Raw genomic sequence first — 14,706 nt, forward strand, 5'->3', positions numbered from 1 at the left:
AGCATGGAAGTGTAAGCCGAATAAACCCTTTCCTCCCCAACTTGCTTCTTGGTCATGATGTTTGTGCAGGAATAGAAACCCTGACTAAGACATGTCCTTTCCTTTAAAAAGTTTTGCAATTTTATGAGGTTCCATTGAACAATTCTTGATCTTAGACCATAAACTATTGGTGCTCTGTTCAAGAAAATTTTTCCTGTGCCCATGTGCTCATCAAACTTCAAATTTGACTATTTTCAACCTTAAAATCATGTATTTTTTTTCTTTATTTAACTTCACAAAAGGTCCTTCTTTTTCAAAAACCAAACACTACCTCATATAATTTATTAGTTTGATGTAGTAAGCAATTTCTGTAAGTCTGTACATTCGTGTATTGTTAGAATGTGGTCCAAGATTGAAGTTCCATGAGAGGAATTCTGAATACTTATGAGTAAATGCCAAGAAAATGAAACAACAGTCTTGTAACCTCAGGATTTTAAAAACCACAAAACTGTTCTTAGAACGTGACCTTGTTCCCCTTCCGATGTGTAATAGATAAGAATGAATTTACCTCAGGATTTTCATTACAACTGACTGTTGTTATTTATTTACATGCTTCTTTGGCTAAACAAGTTTTGTCAACTGTGGCTTGTGTCCTTCACTTCTGTTATTCTTCATAACCTCTCACCATATATGCTGGGAACAAAATAAAGGGGGGACTGGGGAGGCCCTGGGGGAGAAAGGGAAGGAGAAATATGGCACATCAGACCAGAGTTCCTGTGTTCTGGGCAGGCAGATGCGGGGAGACTGCCAGCCATTTTCCACAGGGCCCTGGGTGGACATCTAAGTCTCTGACACATGCAGCAGAGAGTGGAGAAGGGGCAGCCCCCGACCTGGGAACCGCCCCCCATACCCACCCTGTCTCCCCGGGGTTATAGGAGAGAGGGAATAGGGGCAGAAGTTCCCAACACTGACCAGAGTGTGCAGCGGGTCTTGATGGAAGCTTTATTATAGAAATGCATTGGACTTGCAAACTTTATATGCCCCAATATAGGGGAATGCCAGGGCCAAAAGAATGGGAATGGGTGGGTAGGGAAGTGGGGGGTGCTATGGGGGACTTTTGGGATAGCATTGGAAATGTAATTGAGGAAAATATGTAATAAAAATATTAAAAATTAAAAAAAAAGAAATGCAGGGGTAAAGAGGGAGAGGAGAGGAGAGGAGAGGAGAGGAGAGGAGAGGAGAGGAGAGGAGAGGAGAGGAGAGGAGAGGAGAGGAGAGGAAGACAAAGAGAAAGGGAAGATGAGAGAGAAGTGAAAGAAATGAGATGTAAAGGGACAAAAGAGTAAGAGAGTGAGATGGGGCCTAACAGCCCCTTTTATGGTCATCACTGTTGCTAGGGAACTGGGTAGGAGTTTAGCCTGAAGGTCAGAAGCTTGGGTCACTGCTTATGTGACTACTTACCATGCTTCTCTTGTGGGGGTTGTGGTGGGTGGTAACTTAGGCAGGGGCCAGAGCTCCAGGAGCATGAGGGAATACCTACCATGTCATGAAGGTGAATTATGACCATCAGGGTTCAGACCTCAGCTCGACTGTAGACCAGCCTGCAATTCCCCACATATATATCTTATCTTGCTCTGAATAAAGATGACATTGCATGAGACTTTATTCTCCCTCAGTTTTAGGCTCCAGTTTCCCAGGTTATTACCACCAACTACAGAAATAACAGTCTAAAGAAAAAAATCTATGGAAAAAATAATTGCATCAGACTGTTTTCAATTAAATAGAATAGTATATACTAAGTATTTATGACAGTGATTTATACACATTGAAACATTCTGAGCATGTGTATCAGAGTCATGATTATTATTTCAAGATGGAGAACTGCTTTTTGTGATTTGTAGTCTCATTAATAAAAAAAATTAAGAGAAGACTCAAATGGATGCTCAAGGTCAATCTTATTGAAGCTTAAAATAAAATCACATCAGGGAGACCAAATGGTGGATCTAAGCAGCTGTGCAGCAGAGGAAAATGGAGAAGAGAAGGAAAAAAAAACCCATGCACTTAAGTAAACATAGAAATCAGCAACAGGGTGGTAATCAGTCAAAAGTGGGGATGGGGAACTGTAAAGAAGGAGTCCAGAATGTAAGTGAAAGAATTCTTAGAAAAGAAACATAAAGAAGGAATTAAATAATAATTGAAAAAAATGGGCAAACTTATAAAATGACATGACTATACTCTGTAAGAGACTGTTTAGAAGTAAGGATGCTGGAAGAAAAATGTCTTTATTTCATTAAAGGGATAATTATTCTACCTTTATATAACTAAGCCTTCCTGAAGGCAGTCCCTTAGTGAGATGACAGACCTGATCCAAATGCTCTCCATTCAGGCCAAGGATTCTATTCTCTTGATCAGAAAAGAGGTTTTCTTATGTGTTGTTTTGCTATTGTGACATTAATACTTCTACTCCAATATACTTTGATGTCTTACCTCCTGATTCTGGACACACCTTTTAGGGTTATAAGATAATATTAATGAATTCTACTGTTAAACTATCCATGAAATAAAGTATAAGTGTTTCTTTTTATGTCTACGAGATCTATAGTCTCAGCTTATAGGATGTAAGCACAGCTGGTTTGCAGGTGGGGGAGATGGCTTGGTGAGTAAAGTGCTTACCACATAAGCATAATTCATGAGCTTTTAGCTAAAGAACACCCAGCAAAGTGCTGTAGTGCATATCTGTAATCTTGACATACTATGTCAAGATGGAAGGTAGAACAATATCCAGAATTGCATAGGTCAGCTAGTCACTCAAATGTAGTATGCTACTGTAAACAATAAGAAACGGTCTCACAAAAAGTTGAATATGAAGATCAATATCTAAGGTAGTTGTCTGACCTCCACATGCAAAACATAACATGTACAGTCACACACACACACACACACACACACACACCACATGCACATACATGCAAAGATGAAAGGGACAGGGAGAGAGGAAGGGAGGGAGGGAGGGGGAGAGAGAGAGAGAGAGAGAGAGAGAGAGAGAGAGAGAGAGAGAGAGATTGATTTGTTGGTACCATACTATACCTTATCCACTAACAAGCCTGATAAGGGAACTGAATATAACAAAAACAAAACAAAACAAAACAAACAAACAAACAAACAAAAACTCACAAATTTGAAAGAGACCAAGGAGACATTTATTCTTGCTCACAATAATAGCATGCCAGTGAAAGGTTACAAATGTCAAATTCCACAACAAAATATTACAGGTTAAATTTCACATTATACAACAAGAAAATTAAAATATTATAAATAAACAGAATTTATCACAAAATAAGAAGTGCATTTAAAACATTAAATTATATTGAGTAATTAGAATTCTCAAGAAAAACTGATTTTAAAGAGATTGTTTAATTGTTTCTACAAAATAAATGCATGACACTGGCCAAAATAGTACAACAAACGGATAAACAGACCATAACTATTCTGGTCTCTGAACAATAATCAAAGAGAAACAACACTTTAAAAAGTGTTTATTCCTTTATAAAAAATTACTTGACACTGTTTCAATATCGTCCAGTTTCTGTTTAATTATCAAAATGTTACATTTACTGACACAAGTTGATAAAAATAATTTTTTCTGTTACCATCTAGGAAGAATGAGATCTACTATACAGAGAGGGAGTGAAAAAACTTTCATTGTTACTATTCTTATTAGTATTTGTAACCATATATTGTAGGACTTTCTGATAATATCAGGCCTTGAAAGATAAGAACAGTCTCTAGAGACCTTATTAATATTATTCTCTGAATATTCCTGAGTCAGGCATTAATAATCTATATTGCTTTCACCACGACTGTCTTCCACTTCCTACTAGTATGGCCCAAAAACCCCCTTAAAGCACTGAACTAATTTCCTAATCCAAAGTCCCAAAGTCTACATTCTCCTAACAAGCAGCGTGTTTAGGCTTTTCATAGCAATATTTTGCTCCTTGGTACCAACATCTCTCTTAATGTTCTATTACTGTGAAGAGACACTATAACTATGACGATTCTTTTAAAAGAAAGCACTTATTTGAGGTTTGCTTAGAGTTTCAGAACTCTAGTCCGTTAAGATCATGCTGGGGAGCATGGTAGCATACAGATATAGTTCTGAAGATGTAGCTGGAAGATCTAAATACAGATCCACAGGCAGCAGGAAGAGGAAGACACGGGGCCTTGATTGGGCCCTTGAAACCTCAAAGCCCACCCATAATGACACATTTCCTCTTAAAAAGCCACACTTATTCCAACAAGGCCACAACTCCTTTCAAATAATGCCACTCTCTGGTGACCAAGAATTCAAATCTATGGGCCTATAAGGAGCAATTCTCATTCAAACCACCACACAAATGGTGTGTTCATATAAATCAAGACCTGTATCTCTGCCAGCATAAAGTTTGTGCTACAACAGCTGAGCAATTTTTGGTTCATTGATAGTCACTATTAAACCTTTTAATGTAAAAAAAAAATCATGATGTCATCAGTTTCAGAACAGCCTCATCTACATAGTGGTTTCAAGGCCAACTTACCTACATAGTGTAATTGCCATAATGGTAGAGCCCTTAGTTTGATCATCATATATATATTAGATAAAGATAGATAAATAGGTAAACATACAGAGATAGATAATTGACATATATAGCAACAGGAAATAAGAAAACATATATATATATGTTTTATATATATAATAGATGATAGATTAGATAGATATACAGGCAGATAGATAATAGATCAATGATAGTTAGATACATAGATATATAGATATTTATGTACATAGATTATTGAAGTATAGATCAACAATAAGTATGAGATTTTATATATATGATATATAAATTGATGATACATAGATACATAGATTCAGAGATACATAGGTATAGATACATAGGTATATAAAAAGATACATACATAAATACATAGATAGATACACAGAAAGATACATACATATACGACAGACACATAGATAGATGGATAGATAAACTACTTATATAATTAAGATCTGCAAAGAAATTTACTTTGTATTAGTGACCCAATTCAAGTGGATCTATCACATGAACCTTGTAAATAATACATAGAGTTCAGAAATGGAACCAAATCATATAAATGTTTAATGGTAATTCCAGGATTGGAAGTAGAAAAGACAATATGGACAATCTCTAGTTGTTGAGTGTACATTCTTCTAACACTAATAACAAAGTTGAAAACATACACAGACTCTAGAGCCTCCAAGAAGCAACAAGTTTTCCCAACACTTTTCTTTAGTCTTAATACTATGTATGTAATTAATACTAAGTATGTACTTTCATTATGTAATACTGTGCCCATAGGTCCACCACTTTCTGCCTATCTCCAAATATGAATGATTACTTTTTAAATATGTCAGTCTTTCAAAATACTCAAATGATAACAAAATGACAAATAACACAAAGATACATTTTCAAAGTCTCTCCCATTTCAGCCTGTTTCTGTACCAGAGAAAATATGAAGAATATCTTCAGGTGAGGGTTCATCACATTTCTGGCTTTAGATAAATACATGTAGACGTGTTGTTAGTGTCTCATTGTTCTGCAAAAATAGATTCCTATAGAGTAGCTTGTTTGCACTTATTTTTATTCTTAACTTTTAAACTAGTTAATCTTTCTTGTTTTAAATCGGCTATTTTATTTATTTACTTTTCAAATGTTATCCCCTTTCCGGGTTTCCTCTCTGCAACCCACCTATCCCATCCTCCCTTACCCTGCTTCTATGAAGGTGCACCCCCACCGTCCCACCCACTCCTGGTTCACTACCCTAGCATTCCTCTACACTGGAGTCTCAAGCCTTCACAGGACCAAGGGCCTCCCCTCCCATTGATAACAGATAAGGCCCCTTCAGCTCCTCCAGTCCTTCCCCTTAGGGTCCCTGTGCTCAAGCCAATGGTTGGCTTCCAACATCCTCATATGTATTGGTTGGGATCTGGCAGAGCCTCTCAGAAGACAGTTGTATCAGACTCCTGTCAACAAGCCCTTCTTGGAATCTCCAATAATGGTTTGATGTCTCTATGTGGGATTGATCCCCAGGTGGGGCAGTCTCTGGATGCCCTTTCATTAAGTCTCTGCTTCACTCTTGTTCCCTGTATTTCTTTAGACAGGAGCAATTCTGGGTTAAAATTTTGAAAAGGGTGGGTGACCCCATCCCTCAACTGGGGGTTATACCTAACCTCTGGATATGGTCTTTACAGGTTCTCTCACCCCTTTGTTGCATATTTCAACTAATGACATCCTTGTTGGGTTCTGGGAGCCTCTTGCTTTCCTAGAGTCTGGGATCTTCTTTTGGCTACAGCCAGTTCCCCATCTCCCATTGCTACACACCTCTGTTCAATTTCCTGACCCTCTGTACATCTCCTCCATCTCCTCCCATACCTGAGTCTTCCCCTCCTTTCCCCCTACCCCTCTTCCCTTCCTCCCTAGTCCCACCCACCTTCTACTTCCTTTGATTATTTTGTTCCACCTTCTAAGTAGGACTGATACATCCACTATTTGGAATTCCTTTGTCTTAAGCTCCAGGACACTGGCACATTTGGTATCTGCTAATTATCATTTTCTTTAGAGACCAGTTATCTCCTCTCTGTAACATACCAACCCAATAAGGACTTGCTAGCTCCATGGATACTTAGGATAGAAGTGCATAAGCTGAAGCACAGCCCTAATGCAAAAACATGCAGGTGTCCAGCGGTGATTCTTATTGTCTGTTTTGAGGCTTTTGTCTTTTGCAAGCCTATAATTATCATCAAATTTGAACTAGACATTACTTTTTTTTCCAGAGCTGAGGACCGAACCTAGGGCCTTGAGCTTGCTAGGCAAGTGCTCTACCACTGAGGTAAATCCCCAACCCTCTTTTTTTTTTTTTCAACTTTTTGAATTGATATTCTATTGCCCTGTTTCTAATCTGGTTTCATTTGTATTATTAATTTTTTCTGTATGTATAGAACTCATAACTCTATATTTGCTGACTTGAACTGTCTTTGTAGGCTTAAATACTTGGTTGCTAGTGCCCATTTGTCAACTTTCACAAGTACAAAGAAGACTTCAATTTCCTTAGTGGGCTTCACAAATAAACTCTCAATTCAAATCTCTCATCTCAAAGCTCATCCTGGGTGATGTGAATTTTCTGTATTAGGAGAAAATCCATTAGGATCAGCCTCTTAAAATATATCTAAAGCTGCTTCTTTCTGTTTTCAGTTTTCATTGCTGATTCTCTATATAAGACTTATGTGTCCTCTAAACTTTTGACACCTGTATTATAGATTTGCCAGATTGAATTTTCACTTATTCAGGGCATTGTCTAAATGAAATTCAGAAATAATCTATCATCTCATTCACCTGACTATAATAATGCAAAGGTTTTACATAGAAGCTATTATGGTATTAAATCACAGCTGCATGCACTGCTACGGTCCATGTCTATGGATATGACTTTATCTTCCAGTATCAATTGACTCCTTTCCTCCATTGGTACGAGCCATAAGGCCTTCTGTCTCCTCTTCACTGAAACAGATTGGATACAGCAGAGAAATCTTTATAATCACATGAGATTTTATGTGGATAACTGTTATAAAGGCTTGCAGGGTATCCAAAGAAGGGTCCTAGCATGTGCTTAGCATATGGTTAGTGTTACTTTGCTGCTTCATATACAGAGGAGGGCATGATGCTGAGACAGCAAGATTATTAACTCACATCTCTGTTCTACTTTTGGTTAGTCTACTAATACCACTATGAAGACCACCTTATCAATGACCACAACTAATCCTATTTATTATTTAGATGTCTTACCTGTAAATATCGTTACTGTGAATATGAAGATTGTTTCTAACATGTGAATTTTCAATGGTCATGTTTAAAGGACTCTAATTCACCAGATTTAATTATCTCCTCTTAATGTGTTCTGAATTGCTCAGCAATGAACACCAAAATTACAGTACTCCCATTTCTCAATATTTTGGTAACAAAATATTGATGCAATTTCTGAGCATTCTAGGGAAATAGTGTCAATGCCTATGATGATAAGCACTGAGATTATCAATGAATCTGTTCATAAAAAACAGATAGACATAGGGTTTCAGGTGTTAACTGAGGTGAGCATAACTCCTCAGGTTAGTCAAGCTAACACTTGCATTAACTGTATTTCAGAAGCTGCCACATTAAATTCTTGACATTTGAAGAATGCAAGTTTATACAAGAAAAATAAACTAAACAGTGCCACATCTAAGTGAGAAAATAGAAAAAATCTTGAGGTGAGTAACCTCAGAGGCCTTTTAGACCTCTGTGATGACAACACCTGAAGTGACTGGGCTTTGTCAAACCAGTAGCACCGAGATTATCAGGGATGCTGGAAATGTTTTTCATAACTCTTCAGGAAGTGTCAAACACACACACACACACACACACACACACACAAATATCAAAATGGCCAGGACAAAATTTTGACACCTGGGCCTGGCACTAAGGAGCAAATTGACAGTGTAACAGAACAGTTGGGGAGGTCTAGGAAATAAGGAGGTTCCAAGAATTCAGAAAAGACAAAGATGGGTTATCTTAGAAAGTCAATCTCTCTGTCTCTGTCTGTCTCTGTCTCTGTCTCTCTCTGTGTCTGTCTGTCTGTCTGTCTGTCTGTCTCTCTCTCTCTCTCTCTCTCTCTCTCTCTCTGTGTTTTCTGGTTTTGTTTGTGTTCTCTTCAAAAACAGATGGGACTTTAGGTGAAGCTGGAAAACCTACCTTAAACATACAGACACAAACAGAAAGAGAGAGTGACAGAGAGACAGAGAATCAGAGAGACAGAGATAGAGTTGAAGTGACAAAACCAGAGACGGATAGACAGACTGAGACAAAGACAAACATATGGACATACAGAGATACAAACAGATAAAGAAAAAACTTCCAATTCAATAAAGTACAATTAAAATGTCAGGATATAAAACAAGAATAAATTTTTCAGAATAAAACAAAACTTGGACCTTCCTTTCAGAAGAAACTGACATTTCCTGATAATATTCTTGCAAGGCCAAACAGAAAAGGAATGAGAAAAGTTCTCAAAGCTAACTTCCAGATCTCTTAGAACCATGGAATTGTGCCTCTCTCCAAAGAGCATGAATCTTTGAGAAGTATCATGCTATTGCAGACCTGAAGGGTATGTGTACTGTTCAGAAAGAAATGCACACAAATGTCACCTAGTATGCAGTTAACTTTATCGCAAAGAAATGTATGTAGGATAAAGATTCTTGCTAACGTAATGAATATGTGTGCTCAGCATATAAAGTACTAAGAGCTGTTATTTTCCTAAAACTGTAAGAAAGGGATCAGAAAAAAAACCAACCAAACAAACAAAAACAAAACAGAAAGTGTCAACCTGCTCTGTCTGAAAGGAGACACTTGAAACCAGGAGGGAAGAGGCTGGTGTCCTGCTCTCTATTCCGTATGTGTCCGGTGTACAACGCACATATGAAATAGAAATGCAAATGCCTATAGACTGTCAGAAAAAAGACTAATAGGTGAAAATATCTCAGTATCTCAGATATGAATCAAAAATAAAGGGCATATATGAAAATTATATATATAAACACAAATAAAGTGGATAAGATCTTAGTAGATAAATTCTTATACCAAATAGTATGTTAAAAGAGAATAAAGGTCATAACAAAATGTATTATCCTGTACAATCAGTTAAACATATAGGTAAATATTTTTAAATCATAAAATTTTGTAAATATTATAAGAAAGCCTTAGAAGTAAAGACAAGGCAGGGCTTAGAAACATAATAAACAGTGAAGGCTTTTATTCCTAGATTATTTTGGAAAATCAAGGAGAGCATAACATGACAGAATGTATTTTGTCCTTAAGACATCCCAAGATATTGACTGAGCACACTCCTATAATATGACTGCATTCATTATTGTATGTGTGTGTGTGTGTATGTGGTTGGGGTGCAAGCAGGTCTCACGGTGTTGCCCACATTCGGGCTTCACTTCTTTCCTTTCTGATTCAGTATCCCTAGTTTGGGACTTAAGCATATATAAGACAATGAAAAGTAACTTCTAAGGAATTTCAGGGCTTAGTAGACTTCCACTGGAGAGTAACATCTTCCTTTGGAGAAGCAAGATGACAAATGGGTAGGATAACCCTTGAGATATTTCCTTCTATTATGCAAGAAAACATTTTTACAGCCCTATCAACTTTGAGGAATCAAGTGGCTCTGACATGTGTTTGGTTGTAAGGTACCCAAGAAAAACATCACACAAAGTCAGTTAAACTCTGACCTTCTCTCAAGCTAGGGGGATTTGAACTCTGTCAATAACTGTGCAAATCTGGAAATGATCATCCACACCCCTTTGCAAACAAGACTTCAGTGGTGGCCTACATTTTTATTGAAATATGGCAGGTGGTCCCAAGTATGTGTCTAATAACTAAAAAGAGATCCATAAATATTTTTGAGATAAGTGAAAAGGTTAATGTCTCTTTTTAAAATATATGCAATGTAGGTAATTATTTACTTGATACACAGCTAGTATTAAATTTAATAAAGTTTTTGTTCCTAATAAAGAATTTACTAAATCTATTTTGCTAAACTTTAGTTCTTATAGGACAGAAATCATATTTAGATTTTGTACTATTTTAATATATTTATTATTATATTGATAAAATGATTGCCCAAGGAGCAGAACTAACTGGTGAGAGGTTAATTGTCTCATTATGCATTCCTTTCAGGTTTTTGGAGCATGTAATATCTCTCAGTATGGGGCCATTTCTAATTATATGCACTTGAATACAAGAATCTATGATGAGTTGATTGATGGCTCATCAATCTAAAAAGTCAGAGGACAAGATAAGAAGTTAAATGATAAGCATCTCTAACATGATCTGGTGCCAATGGTAACAATATATTAATGACCAATTGTAAGGGATCAGAACACAAGATATTGAGATAGTATAACCACCCAGCATCTTTTTTTTTAATTAGATATTTCTTCATTTACATTTCAAATGTTATCCTCTTTCCTAGTTTCCCCTCTGAAAATCTGTATCCCTTCCTGCCTCCCCCTGCTCACCAACCCACCCACTCCCATTTCCTGGCCCTGGCATTCCCCTATACTGTGGCATATAACCTTAACAGGACCAAGGACCTCTCCTCCCATTGATGACCGACTAGGCCATCCTCTACTACATATGCAGCTAGAGCCATGAGTCCCACCATGTGTTTTCTTTGGTTGGTGATTTAGTCCCAGGGAGCTCTGGAGATAATGGTTAGTTCATATTATTGTTCCTCCTATGTGGCTGCAAACCCCTTCAGCTCCTTGGATACTTTCTTTAGCTCCTTCATTGGGGACCCTGTGCTCTGTCCAATGGATGGCTGTGAGCATTCACTTCTGTATTTGCCGGGCACTGGCAGAGCCTCTTAGGAGACAGCTATATCAGGCTCCTGTCAGCAAGCTCTGGTTGGCATATTCAATAGTGTTTGGTGGCTGATTATGGGATGAATCCCTAAGTGGGGCAATCCTTGGATGGTCCTTCCTTCAGTCTCTGCTCCACACTTTGTCTCTGTAACTCCTTCCATGGGTATTTTGTTCCACCTTCTAAGAAGGATCAAAGTATCCACACTTTGGTCTTCCTTCCTCTTGAGTTTCATGTGTTTTACGAATTGTATCTTAGGTATTCTGAGTTTCTGGGCTAATATGCACTTATCAGTGAGTGCATATCATGCGTGTTCTTTTGTGATTGGGTTACCTCACTCAAGATAATATCCTCCAGATCCATTCATTTGTATAAGAATTTCATATATTCATTATTTTTAATAGCTGTGTAGTACTTCATTTTGTAAATGTACCACATTTTCTGTATCCATTCCTCTGTTGAGGAACATCTGGGTTCTTTCCAGCTTCTGGCTGTTATAAATAAGGCTGCTATGAATATAGGTAGTACTATGTCCAATTTTCTGATGAATGGTCAAACTGATTTCCACAGTGGTTGTTCCAGCTTGCAATCCCACCAGCAATGGAGGAGTGTTCCTGTTCCTCCACAACCTCGGCAGCATCTGCTGTCACCTGAGCATCTAAATTCAGTAACTTTTCTTTGATAGAAGGATTATGAGTATAATTCATTTTTATCATTTTTCTTTATTCGAATTCAGCCACTACTACAGATCTACCTTTTCGTAATACCAATAAGTCTTTGAAAATGATGGTGATCAAAATGTACAGTTTACTACATTGTGCATGAGAGTTGCAATGGCTATGATTTAAAAATAAGGATTATGGTTCTCAACCATTGAAAAATAGGCTGGTTCCATGTATATGGTAAAAATGTTTCAAAATGTTAAGTTTACAATGTACCAAAATATACAAACATGTCTGTTTTTTTTCAATGATCTATAGTTTCATCTATATTAGTTTACTAGAAAGTTACAATAAAGCATTATATTTTGGGTAGTTCACATGGGAGGAATTCATTGCTTTGTGCTTGGCTGGGGACATGGTGTCAGCAGGGTTGATTGGTTGATTTCTCTAAAGGGAATCTTGTATTGACTGGTTTATGGATTTTCTTTTCATGGTTAAGTGTGTGTGTGTGTGTGTGTGTGTGTGTGTGTGTGTGTGTGTGCCTGCTTCTGACTCCTTACCAGTTCATTCAGAGGCTCCCTGCAAAATCTTTAAAGACCCTGTCTCTTCCAATACACTGATAACTCAGGTACTAGGAGTCAGGATTCTAATATCTGAAATTTGGCAGGATCACAAACGGATTTATCTTTCTATAATAAAAGAATTTAGAATGATAGAGTTCACAGCTAGTGATTCCATTACCCTGTGTCCAGCCTCTGATGTGCATTCAAGTGACTGAGGTGACCCTTCTTGACATGAATTTGGAGATTTTAAACCAATTTCTCTGAGCTCAGCAATGGGTGGTTTTTAATATTCTGGAAAACAGTTCTAGGAAACCTTACTTGTCCTGTATAGTAATCAAGAGAGCACATGAGTATATGAGACATATTATAATACCCTGGCAGCTAGGCTCCAGTTCCTAAGATTAAACGGCACCAAGAGATCTGATGGCAGTAATGTGGACACAGATGTGAAATTATATCATTTCAATGCCACATAAATATATGATTTGTTCTTTCTGATGAATGTTCAGTTCTGATGAATGCAGCTGCTTAGCTTTGTAATTTTATGAGGATGAATGCCTGATAGATTCCAGAAGAAAAGCAAAGAAGATCTGACTAAGTGGATATCATGATAAATGAGATCTCTAAAAATATTTCATTACATTTACATTATTTTCTTTTGGATTTGAATTCCTAGCCAATAAAGAATATTTTTTAAAGACGCTGAATAAAGTTGTCTAGTATGTTTAGGAACCAGCAAATGTCTGATTACTGTTAATCAACTGCACACAGTACATAGAAATTAAAGGCTAAATCACGAATGATTTAGTAGTATTTTATCATTCACTTTGAAACACTTAAAGGCAATGTTAGTGTCAAAAATTTTTGTTAAGATACAAACTCCCTCTTGATGAGTAAAGATATAATGAAAAAAAAAAGTCTGCTTTATTTACCACATACTTGCACTTTTAGTCCTCTGAAAAGTCACAAATTCTCCTTGAACAAAAACATGCCCAGCATCACTTTCTTCCAAATCTTAAGTTGCCTTGCTATCAACGCTTATGATTAAAAGTTTTCTCTGGGATCATTGTGTTGGTTACAGATATGTCAATTCTCTTATAGATAAAGCATTTAAATGGGGTCAATGTTCAAGAAAGTAAGCAATAAGCAGTAACTGGACTTAAAAATACCTTTCCATTCTGTATCCTTGATTCCACACCAGGTTTGTTTAATTCATAATGCTTTATTTATAACTACAAATAATACTGTTAATCTTCTTCTCTGATTAAGAAATATAAAATAAAACCTGGGGCACTGGAGAGGAGGCTCAGCAGCTAAAACCACATCCTGTCCTTTCAGAAGAACCATGCTTTGCTCCCAACATCTTATCAAGGAGCTCACATTATCTTATAAGTGCAGTTCTTGGGACTCTGATATTTTCTTCTGGCCTCCATCGGCACCTGCATGCATGTGGTACAAATACATACATTAAGATATACATATATAATTTAAAAATGAATTAATCTTAAAAATATTAAGATACATAAAATATAATGAGCCTACAGGAAATTTAATTTAAAGGAAATTTGAAAGAAATACTCTAAAATTCAGTACAATGTACAACTCAGTTAGAATTTAATATAAAATTACAACTTTTAACCTGATGAGAGAAGATTCCAATATAAAGATTGATAAAGCAAATTTCTTACTAAAGAGTAAAGTTGAAAATTATATATGAGTTCAACACTGATCTAATTATATGACAAACTAATTGCAGAACATGATTGAAATGCTAATTTCCTGAGTCTCAAATCATAGGATCTAATATTTTGTGACTTCAATCCATTGTATTTTTTTCAGTATTTTAATGTTTGCAGGCTTTACAGTTTACAAAAGAATTTTTATGTAATTCCCTCGATGCAATATATATTATCATATTTTGTCTTCAAAATGGCCTGTTCATGCAGTAAAGAACATCTATGGCAATGAGGATGGTGGTAATGGTGGTGGTGGTGGTGATGTTGGTGGTGGTGGTGATAGTAGTGATGGTGGTGGTGG

This window comes from Mus caroli, chromosome 17, assembly GCF_900094665.2.
Source record: "Mus caroli chromosome 17, CAROLI_EIJ_v1.1, whole genome shotgun sequence".
NCBI lineage: Eukaryota > Metazoa > Chordata > Mammalia > Rodentia > Muridae > Mus > Mus caroli.